General features: G+C 40.7%; 1 protein-coding gene across 4 annotated transcripts in view; it reads left to right on the forward strand.

Moving 5' to 3' along the window:
- The first annotated feature begins 1,506 nt into the window (after nucleotides 1–1,506).
- ANKRD12 (ankyrin repeat domain 12) overlaps nucleotides 1,507–12,120 on the forward strand; it is a 149,490-nt gene continuing 138,876 nt past the window's right edge. For 2 of the 4 annotated variants that reach the window (XM_066246684.1, XM_066246687.1), the window contains exon 1: nucleotides 1,507–5,901. The gene's annotated coding sequence lies outside the window, so the exon portion shown is untranslated. Of the gene's footprint in view, nucleotides 5,902–6,317; nucleotides 6,369–12,120 lie in introns of those variants that run through there. The other 2 variants (XM_066246685.1, XM_066246686.1) reach the window with 2 other exon arrangements.

Genomic DNA, 12,120 nt, shown 5'->3' on the forward strand with positions numbered 1-12,120 from the left:
AGTGTCCTATTGAATGTAATCAGTACAGTACCTTGAACAGTGATTGCCTTCAGTCTTTTATGTATTCACGGATTTCTTTTTTTTTTTTTTTTTTGCATTTTTCCGAAGCTGGAAACAGGGAGGCAGTCAGACAGACTCCCGCATGCGCCTGACTGGGATCCACCCAGCATGCCCACCAGGGGGCGATGCTCTGCCCCTCTGGGGCGTAGCTCTGTTGCATCCAGAGCCATCCTAGCACCTGAGGCAGAGGCCACAGAGCCATCCTCAGAGCCCGGGGCTAACTTTGCTCCAATGGAGCCTTGGCTGCCGGAGGGGATGAGAGAGACAGAGAGAAAGGTGAGGGGGAGGGATGGAGAAGCAGATGGGCGCTTCTCCTGTGTGCCCTGGCCGGGAATCAAACCCGGGACTCCTGCACGCCAGGTTGATGCTCTACCACTGAGCCAACCGGCCAGTGCCGGTTCAATATTAATATTGAACCTATGTTTTAGAGTAGGGAAATCAGGAACCTACAGAAGGAAAAATTACTGAAATATTGATCTTTAATGCAGGTTTATTAAGGTAACCAATTGCCCTTTAGGGAGAGTCCTTTTTTTTTTTTTTTTTTTAACTTTATTCCATTTTTAGAGAGGAGAGAGAGTAGAGAGGAGCAGGAAGCATCAACTCCCATAAGTGTCTTGACAGGGAAAGCTCAGGGTTTCGAACTGGTAACCTCAGTGTTCCAGGTCGATGCTTTATCCCATTCTGCCACCACAGGTCAGGAAGTCCTTCTTTTGTAAGTTCCGTCCTCCCTGGAAAAGTGTCCTCTTTTTTGATATTGGAAGACTAATCTGTAAATGTCCGTATTCAATTGATGCAGAGTTGATCCATTGCATGTGATATGACGTATTTGTATTTGACATGAAGATTTCTCAAGGATCAGTACAGTGCGGTAAGACGTGATTATGAGATGCATGCGCTCTGCATGGGAGACCTTGAGAGAGTGCGCAAATGGCTTTGTGTACTTCTTCCTGAAACACTACATGGCACATATGACATTGTAGACTCAATTATTTCTTTCTCAGTGAATATTCAATCATAGATAGGTAAGCACAATTCATGTTTTATTAATTCATTATCTATTTAATAATTTCCAAATGCATATAATTTTATATACAAGTATTTTCCCAAAATTTGAGTTTTTGTTTTTTTTGGCTTTTTTTGTATTTCTCTGAAGTTGTAAACGGGGAGGCAGTCTGACTCCTGCATGCACCCGACCAGGATCCACCCGGCACGCCCACCGGGGGGCGATGCTCTGCCCATCTTGGGGCGTTGCTCTGCCGCAATCAGAGCCATTCTAGCACCTGAGGCAGAAGCCACAGAGCCATCCTCAGTGCCCGGGCAAACGCTGCTCCAATGGAGCCTTGGCTGCGGGAGGGGAAGAGAGAGACAGAGAGGAAAGAGAGGGGGAGGGGTGGAGAAGCAGATGGGCGCTTCTCCTGTGTGCCCTGGCTGGGAATTGAACCAGGGACTCGCGCACGTCAGGCCGACGCTCTACCACTGAGCCAACCGGCCAGGGCCCGAAATTTGAGTTTTATGGTGGAAATCTAACCTCAAACCATATCTATTAATAATGCATTTTGATTAAATAGCTGCATAAAATGTTTTTTAATTAGAAAATGATAAATACACCTGAGTATCACTCCAAATTAGTGATTTTGTTTGATATTTAGTTTTGTTAATTTAGCTTCCGGAAAACTCGCCTACCATGATGTAACATTTTCAGTTCCTAATGTGAAATTTAAAATTAGAAATAAAATACAGAGCTACACAAATTCGCCTACCATGATGTAACATTTTCAGTTCCTAATGTGAAATTTAAAATTAGAAATAAAATATAGAGCTACACAAATAGCTCTATATTTTATTTCTAATTTTAAATTTCATTTAAGGGATGGAAAAATCAAAAAAGATAAAGTGCCATTTCAACAATAAATTGAAAAAGGAATTTCCATTCCTCATATCAAAGAAAGATGCCATTGTTTTCTGCAATATTTGCAGCAGAGAATTTTGTATTGCAGTTGAGGGCAGAGCAGCGATAACTAAACACTTGACCACCAACAAACATAAGCAATCATTAGATGCATCAGCTTCCAGTTGTAAAAGTAACAAGTTTTTTTTAAACTTCAAATTATTCTGAAGATGAAAAACAGTTGGCTGAAATGGAGGGAACATTTGCGTTTCATACCATAATTCACAAAGTTTTCGCAGTCTGGATTATACAATTAAATTATTGAGAAAGTTTCACAATGCAAAATTTTCATGTGCCAGGACAAAATGCAAGGCTATTTTGAAATCAGTATTTAAAAATTACTGTGACAAAATACTTGCGGACGACTTGGAAACTGCAGCATTTGTAACGATTTTATCTGATGAATCATCACAATGAAATTAAATTGTATTTTAATGTTACCAAGGGCATTCAAGTAAAAATTTTAAATTTAGAATCCATTGAGGACAAAACTTCTGAAATTTTGTCAAACCATCTATACAGAGTAACAACTTGAAATTCGAAGTTGTTGCACTAATGGCTGATAATACAAATACAAATTTTGGTGGGCGAAGACGCAGAGGGGTGAATAATGTGTATATAAAATTACAAGTTACTCCAAAAGAAAATACTAGAAATAGGTTGTAATGCACTTTTTTGTCAAATGCAATTAACATAGCGTCATGTGCTATGCCAATTGATGTAGAAGTAATAACTACAATTTATTTGCATTTTTAGTCGTTTTACAGTCCATGTTGATACTTTAAAATAATTTTGTGAAGCAAATGTTGAATACAAAAAACTTTTAGGATATTCAAAAGTTAGATGGCTTAGTCTAACACCTGTTATAGAGTGTGTTCTACAATTATTTGAGCCTCTCCGTTCATATTTTTTAAGTTTAGACAAATGTCCTAAAATCCTGGAATCATTTTTCACTACTATCTGAGATATTAATATATTTTGTACATAATCAAGCATCTATTTTTCACAAAATGATTCAAAAGATTGACGGTGAACACATTTCAGCTACAGAAGTTAGTCTTATTTTGAATGACTTTATCCTTCAATATAAATCTCGTTTTGAAGAAAAATTTCTTCCTTTAATTATAAAAAGAAAATTGTCAGACTTAGAGGAATCAAATTCAGGCATAACAGAAAAGTTTATCAAAGAAGTGCAGAATGTTTACCAGACATGTTTTCAATATATCGAATAATGGTCTGAAACAAACATCACGGGAAATAAGTTTTCAATGGTATTTTTTTTTTTACTTCATTGCAAGAATATCAGACAGCTATTGAATCTTGTCTTTAGTTTTTATCTAAAGAAGTGCCAGACATCAAAATAGACGACAATTATCTCTTGAAGAAATTAGAAGACTGTACATTTAAATTCTGAAAGATTAATACAATGGGAAAATTAACACGTCGGAATTGATAAAAGATGGGTGGAAATATTCAGCCATTTCAAAAATGAACATATTCCATGTGAAAATTTATTTATTCTTGTTCAATTTACATTGTGCTGCCCTGGAACTAATGCAGCAGTTAAAATACTTTTTTCAATTGCTAATGATTTTTGGACAAGTGAGAAATTGAAATTGAATGTTGATACTCTAACTGCAGCACTTGCCGTAAAATTCAATATAAAAGATATTTTTTGTTCAGATATTCCCAATATACTGTTATAAGATGATGCATTGACAAAAATATTCGTTCAATGGAAATTACCTAAATGAGTACGTTTTTGGCCCTGGCTGGTTGACTCAGTGGTAGAGCGTTGGCCTGGCGTGCACAAGTCCCGGGTTTGATTCCCAGCCAGGGCACACAGGAGAAGCGCCCATCTGCTTCTCCACCCCTCTCCCTCTCCTTCCTCTCTGTCTCTCTCTTCCCCTCCCGCAGCTGAGGCTTGGAGCAAAGTTGGCCCAGGCGCTGAGGATGGCTCTATGGCCTCTGCCTCAGGCGCTAGAGTGGCTCTGGTAGCAACAGAGCGACGCCCCAGATGGGCAGAGCATCGCCCCCTAGTGGGCATGCCGGGTGGATCCTGGTCGGGCGCATGCGGGAGTCTGTCTGCCTCCCTGTTTCCAATTTCAGAAAAATACAAAAAAAAAAACCTAATAAAAAATAAAATGAGTACTTCTTTCTTAAAAATTAAAAATAGGCATGTAAGCATAATTACAATATAAGATATTACAAATGTTTTATTATGCATTTATATTACAGTGTATTATTCTTGTAATGAATAAACTGTTTCTTTTATTTACGATATTGTTTTCTTCAATTTATTTTTGTCCTTTTCATTGTAAAACAGTTGGTCACCTTAGGTTTATGCTTTATGTAATAACTTGTTGGGATATAGCTTTCTTTGTCAAGTCTAAAATGTCTCATCTGTGATTGGTGACAAATTTATAACTATTAAGTCCCAAGTGAGTGCTGTAGCTTAGAGGCCACTGTTAATGATGAGGGAGGTGGTTTCACTCCAATTATCATTTTAGTAGTTAAATAAAGCATGCACAAACTTTCGAGGATTAACCTTGATGTACATAAAAAGGGTTCACAAGGAACTGAGAATAAAATGGTTTCTCTCCGATTATGTAACCCCCTTGGTTAAATAAAAGCATGGGACAATTGTCGCAATTTAACCTCAATGTAAATTAAAAGCGTCCAGAAGGAAGTCAGTACGCGCTGCTGGGAGACGGTTAATTTTCCTCACACACTCTTCTCCAGTATCGAGTTAAGTTCCCTCTGAAATACCAACTCAGACATGTAAAAAAAAGCTCTTAAATTTCTTTAAAAAGGTTACCGGAAGGTATGAGTGAGAGCGATCGTATTATGGAGTCTGTACCATCCACGCGGCAGGTGCACAATCATGTCCTTTTGGGACAGCATTGCGGACCCACCTGGCGCAGGTTAAGGTGGGCCCGCAGCCGGCGGCATGCGTCAGGGTCCCGCGGGCTTTCGCGCTGGTGCTGCCACGCAGGCGCACTGCAGCGCGGGCAAGGTCGGTGCGCCGCGCGGGGTCTCTCCGGATTCACCGGACCCAGCCGTCTGCAGACACTACTATAGCAGTAGACACCTCGCCTTTCCCTCAAGCCGAGACCGCAGCATTATTTTCCCAGATCGAGCTCACAAATTCTTCTGCTTGCCCATGCAAAACTAAGGTTGATGTTCTATGTAGTTTATTTTTCATCGCAGCCGCCGCCATTTCCAGACTTTTGCGATCCCATTCATTGCCTTGGTCGCCACAGAAAGCTACTGCAGACGCCGCTAGCCCACTAGCGTCAGCGGAGTCTGCGCTACTTCCTTATTCCGTGATTTCCCCTCCCTTCTAGGGCCAGTGACTGCGGAGGGGAAACAGTGACGACCAGTCGGAGGAGAGGGATGAACATGCAGGGCGGAGTTCCGGTTTGCACCACCCCCACTTGGTACGGTCCGACTTCCCCGCCCCGCGGCTGGCGGAGAGCTGAAAGAGAGGCAGGGCAGCGGGGAGGGGCCGGCGGAAGGGGCGGGGTGGTCGCGCCGCTCGTCCCGTGCCCGCGGGGTCACGTGCCCGAGCCACAGCCAATCGTCGGGAGGGGCTGCCCTGAGAGCGAGGAGGTTGTGGTGAGAGACAGACCGAGACCGGAGATGTTTTTAAGCCCGGCCTCCGCGGCGGTAGTGGCGGCTGCAGCGGCGACGAAGACAACGACAGCGGCGGCAACCCCTGGGCACTCGATCTGGGGTTGAAGCTTCCTGCTTGGACCGTGCCTCGGGTCCGTGAGGGTGAGGGGGGCGTGGCGACAGGCGAGGAGGAAGGAGGGGCGCGGTTTCAAGTCGCGTCCCCGGCGCCTGGGACCCCTCAGTTCTGCGCTGCTCCCGTCCCCTCTTCTCAGAGCAAGGTAGGGGACGCGCCCTACCCACTTCCTGCCTCTCGGCGCCGCCCGGCCTGGCTCAGCCGGTGGAGCCGCCGGGATGACGGTGACAGGCCGTTAGTGGCCCCGGCGCGGGTCGTCCCGCCCGCTGCCGCCCCTTCAGGAGTGCGGAGGAGCTGCGGCGCAGCTGGCAGCTGCCAGCGGGGCCAGGGGCGCCACGCGGGGCCGGGGCCTTAGCGGGGCGATCCCCGCCAGCCATTCCCGGTTCCCGGGGTTGGGCTGCCGCCGCTGCCGCTTGGAACATGGCGGGGCCGGGAGGAGCGTGTGCGTGCGAGTGTGCGCGGCCCCAGAGGGCGCCGCCGGCTTGCCGCCGCCGGACCCGGCGGGGCGGGGCGGGGCGGGGCGGGGCGGGGGTGGGGGCGCGCCCCGTCCGCCGCTCGCGCGCCCGCCCGCTGGAGGCCGCCGCCGCCCTCCTCGGGGAGGGGGCACCCGAGGTACCGGGGGTCGAGGGAAGAGGTGGATGAAAAAGAGAAGGAAAATTGCCACTTTAGTAGTCTCGGGGGAAAGGAGAGCGGCGGCGGTGCAGTCCTGTTTTTAATGCCAGTGTGCGCTGCCCTAGCCGCATTGGGCAGTCGTTTGGGGAGTGCCTGTTTGAATGATGTTCTTAGACCTTTGGAGCACGTCGGGTTCTTACATCTTATTTTGAGGTGCAGTACGGTGTGACGTATCCTGGAGGATCTCAAAGCGTTGAACAAACGGTTGTACAAAGAGGTTACCGAAGCCCAGCTGACAGCTGTTTTAATAATAACAGTAAGAAACAGCTTAGGATGGGAAGTTAACACTGTTGCACCAGTTGAAACTGTAGGAAACATCTGAAGCAGTGTAATCATCAAGGTTGACTTTTCCACTGGACACTCGCGGCTAAATGCGAACGCGGGCGAAATGGTGCAGACCCAGTGATCTGTAACGCTTTGGAATGACTATTTCTAATCCTGAGGTTGTAATGAATCTGTGTTCTCCATCGTGTATTCCTTTTTTATTTTAAAAACGGTTTATGTAAATTCAAAAGGAAGACGAAAATAAAGTAGCTATTTTTAAGAAAATTGACTTTATTAAAAACATATGCTCAAGTAGGCTGTTAAAAATCTTGGACACTGATCTGTTTCAGTTTCTTAAGTCATTATACAAAAGCTTTCCTGGAGATTATTAGCTCAGAACTAGCAGAACGTTTGTTGTATTGGTGCCAAGTGGCTTAAACACAGAATGAGATAGTGTCGACTGCATAAGGTGAAGTCGTTATATTGTTGGGGAAAGGCTTTCATTTTGGTGAAATGTAAAAACATTGATAGATTTGAAATGTTTTCCCAGAAGATGATAAGCAAGAGGAGAAAGGTTTTACTGTACTACTTAAACATCTTTTATAGTTGACACAATCAACCAAATTTCTGACTAAATTTCTAAAGATCTGCGTATGGTTTGACTAAGTTCAACTATTCAGTGTTTATGTTCTATTTTAGGGATAGGCAAGCTGATAAAATGAAGTAAAACCTAGGTTAAGTGGTATTCATGGAAGGAAAGGTTTTTAAAAAAGGCAGGATGCTCTTACTGATCTTAATCAGTGTAGTTTTCATACTTGTTAGGATGTTTTTATGAACAAGTAGAGCTGGAGCTGGGAAAGTGGTAATGTCTGCATGTGTATTCCATTAAGAAAAATGTTTGAGGAAGAGTAGCGAGAACAAAAGTATTAAGATAAAAGCTTAGGTGAATATATGTTGTGGGTCTCTGCTTTTAGTTCTTTAATATATCAGGAAAGGGGGAGGAAAGCTTGATTTTATTTTTTTGAGATCACTTCCCAACCAGTAGAATGTATTAAAAAGATAGACATTTTTATCAAGATCCTTTTATGTTACTTTTTTTTTCTACAGAATTGGTTGAAAAGGTGACTGGTTCTTCTGAGATAGAGTGGAGAAATTGTGGTTTGTATTAGGGTATTTGGAAAATATTCATTGGAAAAGAGGCTTTTATTCTAAAGGATAAGAAGAAGAATAGTAAAAGATATTGTTTCTTGATATTAATTGACTAGCAGGTAAATTTTCTTCAAACCATTATTGTGTTTTAAGAGTGCCATTTTAGTCTAAAAAGAGAATGGCTAGTGAGATTATTTCTGTCATAATCCATAAGAGGTTTAGACTGCTTTCTGTATATAAACTTGATGATCCTGAGGCAACATCTATCACATGAAGAATTTATCCAGTAATTGTAGTTGCTTAAGAGCTATTGACACTACTTTTTGACTCTGAACTTGTTGCTAAAACTAACATCAACTTGTATTTGTAAAATGCCTTATTGTTTAAGTCTTGCAGATTTATCCTTAGAACTGGAAGAGACCTAAAATTTTCTGACCTATTTCCTTCACTTTACAAATGAGAAAATAAAGGCCTAGTAAGGTGAAATGACTTAACAGTCAGCACAACTAGTTAAAATAGTCTGTGGTTTGGGGCTAGAGATTATCTGTGAAAATGCTAATTTGCCTCTAAGAAATAGCTTTATGGAGTAGTGGAAAGAACATTGAAAAATAGGTGAGAAGGCCTGGATTAAATTCTTTATTTGTCACTTCCTGTGGTTTTAACAAATCACATTAAATTTCAGAACCTTGCTTTCTTAATTTACAAAAAAATAATTTTTCTACATAATTCACAAGGTTGTTGGAACAAATGTGATTACATATGGACAGCTTGTTGTATACTGTAAACTTTTATACATGTTAAAAGTGGTGTTCTTAATGTATAACAAGGTGTCAAGATCCCTTGGTTATTGCTTGGCCTTAGCTTTGTTTCAGTACCTGCTGTTTACAGATTATAACTCCCTGTAGATACATTTTCTGATCCCCACTTAGTTCTAATCTTAGAAAAGCTTCTTATGAACATTTTAAAAATTGCAGTTGTTAAGAGCCTGACTTCCTCTGGAGAGACTGAAGTTTCTTTATATAGCATTTGAAAACATTCTCCTATACATTCATGCATACATAATTTGCTTAACAGTGGTTTTTAAAAAGTAATAGTGAAAGTATCTTAGTTACAATGTTAATTTATCTGTTACTAGTTTCCAGATATGCAATAACAATAATTTTCCTTTATAAACTTAGCTTTGAATAGTTCATGTTAAAATTATCTTGTAGATCTAAAATATATAGAAATGTAAAGACAATTTTTTATTGGTTTATGCTGTAAAAAAATCATTAAAGACCTTTTGTTCTTGTGCTTTAAATTGATAATACTGAAAACCAATATGTCAGTATTTTAATATTGCACAGATTATTGTAAACTTGAAGCTAAAGTTTATAATAAACATTTGAGCATTTAGAATATCTGGAACATAGCTATGTTTAAAGTTTTAAATGAAAAACATTTTATGTAATTTTTATAACAACCTTGTAAAACAGATACTATTATTCTACTATATGGCTGAGGAAAATGAGGCTTTGAACATTTATGTGACTTACCTATTCACATACCTAAAAAAGTGACACATACTGTTATCCCTGTTTTTAATCACTTCTCTGTGTTATTACTCTAATTAAGAATTTTCACAGATTTTGAAAAGTTTAAGGCAGTGTTTCTTAAGTTTTGGACTTTGTGGAAAATGTTTGAGGATCAGCTATTATACTTTGTATTTTGTTAATCAAAAAAGTCAAAAAGAAAAATAATAAATACCTTATTAGATGCCTGGCCTGTGGTGGCTCAGTGGCTAGATTGTGGACCTGGAATGCGGAGGTTGCTGGTTCAAAGCCCTGGGCTTGCCTGGTTAAGGCACATACGACAAGCAACCAATGAACAACTTAAGTGAAGCAACTATGAGTTGATACTTTCATTCCTCGTCCCTTAAAATCAATAAATAAAATCTTTTAAAATAGTAATAAATAAATAAATTCCTAATTATAATCGTGGAAGACAGGCCAGCAAGCCTGATACAGTTGTTTTTTTCTAATGTGAGTTGTCAGAAGCAAATTATTTGTGAAACAGCTACAGGACTACAGTTAATATTACAAGGGGCAACTCTAATAAACTTCACCTTGATATTTATATCATTGTTCTAAAAAAACATACTTTAATCAGTGTGACTAAAGAAAAAACTCACCAAACTCATTTAGGACTTTCATAAAGGAATATATCCAGCAATAATAACATTTGAATTTGTCCAGGTTAGAAAAGAGCATCTGATTAGTGAGAAAAGAGTTTTCTGATTAGTGAGACCTTCCAAAATTTTTAGAAGTTAAGTTTAAACTCAGGTGCTTCCAAATTCAGATAATAGGTAATGAAGCCACAAGTTACAGGGTAGAAATCATTTCTTTGGCATTTAAAAATTGTATTGTCTTGGGCCAGTCTCTTTAACATTTATTTATAACACTAAAATTGTGTCAAATATGTAGTTACTTTTCTGATTATCATTTTGTATTTGGACCATAATTGGGACAATATTACAAATATTAGTGATTAATACCATATTTTTAAACTACCTTGTTGCTTGAAAGAGAGCTCTATAACTTCTCAGGTTTTTGGTTCTTACATAGAGGTTGTGTCAGCATTCTAACTTCTAATAGAGAACAAAAACCATACATGTGTGGCTCTTTTCCTAGAAATAGCTATATTGACTCAGTATAAAATTTAGAGAGGGACAGACAGCCTGGAAGGCAGAGAGATGAGAAGCATCAATTCTTCATTGCGGCACCTTAGTTGTTCATTGATTGCTTTCTCATATGTGCCTTGGGGGGGGGGGGGCTACAGCAGAGCGAGTGACCCCATGCTCAAGCCAGCGACCTTGGGCTCAAGCTGATGAGTCTTGCTCAAACCAGATGAACCCGCACTGAAGCTGGTGACCTCGGGGTTGGAACCTGGGTCCTCCATGTCCCAGTCGGTTGCTCTCTTCACTGTGATACCACCTGGTCAGGCTTTCATGAAGTACTTTTTACATCAGATTTCTTTTGAACTTCTCAGCTACTCTGAGATCAACAAATCGCTGGCTAACCTGATATTAAACTGTGGATAAGATACAGGTAAAAAAAAAAAGGATACAGATTAAAATTCTCTAGACTCCTTTGAAATTCACTCATGAAAGAATCATTAGCAAACCTAAAGAGGAAAGAAACACTTGCACTTTTTTTCTCTCTGCCACTGAAGCCACATTGTATCCAGCATTTTATTCTATTCTGCTGAAACTTTAATGTTTACACATTAAAAACATTTTTACACCACATTTCTAATTAGTGATGATGGTTAGTGATGTTAAAGGCAGATGAGAAAAGTAAAATTTTACAGAATGTGTCTTACCATTATTTGCACAAAAATATTACAACTAGGACTAAAGTCTTATATTTTTTGGAGTTCTGTATTAAAGTCTTTCAGCCTCTGATAATTGAGTTTCTGTACTGTTGATACTGTTAGACATTTTTATATGTTATTTTAATATGAGAGCAGATATATATCTCGTGGATATACTTTAAAAAGTTGTCACTGGTATATCTCTAACTATAAATAAGATTATAAAGAGCTAACTTAGATAAATGTAAGTATTATTTTGAGAGAATTTTTTTCTTAAGATCAACCTAATTTGGCCCTGGCTGGGTAGCTCAGTGGATAGAGTGTTGGCCCAGTGTATGGATGTCCTGAATTCAATTCCCAGTCAAGGCACACAGGAGAAGTGACCATTTACTTCTCTTCCACTCCCTATTCCCCCTTCAATTGGTTAGAGCAGGGGTCCCCAAACTATGGCCCACGGGCTGCATGCGGCCCCCTGAGGCCATTTATCCGGCCCCCACCGCACCTCCAGAAGGGGCACCTCTTTCATTGGTGGTCAGTGAGAGGAGCATAGTTCCCATTGAAATACTGGTCAGTTTGTTGATTTAAATTTACTTGTTCTTTATTTTAAATATTGTATTTGTTCCCGTTTTGTTTTTTTACTTTAAAATAAGGTATGTGCAGTGTACATAGGGATTTGTTCATTTTTTTTTTTATAGTCCGGCCCTCCAATGGTCTGAGGGACAGTGAACTGGCCCCCTGTGTAAAAAGTTTGGGGAACCCTGGGTTAGAGCATGGCCCCCGGTGCTGAGGATAGGTAGCTCAATTGATTCAAGCATTGGCCCCAAATGGAGGTTGCCGGGTGGATGACAGTTGGGGTGCATGTTGAAGTCTGTCTCACTATCTCCCCTCTTCTCTCTGAAAAAAAAATAAAAAAGATTAACCCAATTTA

Source organism: Saccopteryx bilineata, chromosome 11, assembly GCF_036850765.1.
Source record: "Saccopteryx bilineata isolate mSacBil1 chromosome 11, mSacBil1_pri_phased_curated, whole genome shotgun sequence".
In the NCBI taxonomy this organism is placed as follows: Eukaryota; Metazoa; Chordata; class Mammalia; order Chiroptera; family Emballonuridae; genus Saccopteryx; species Saccopteryx bilineata.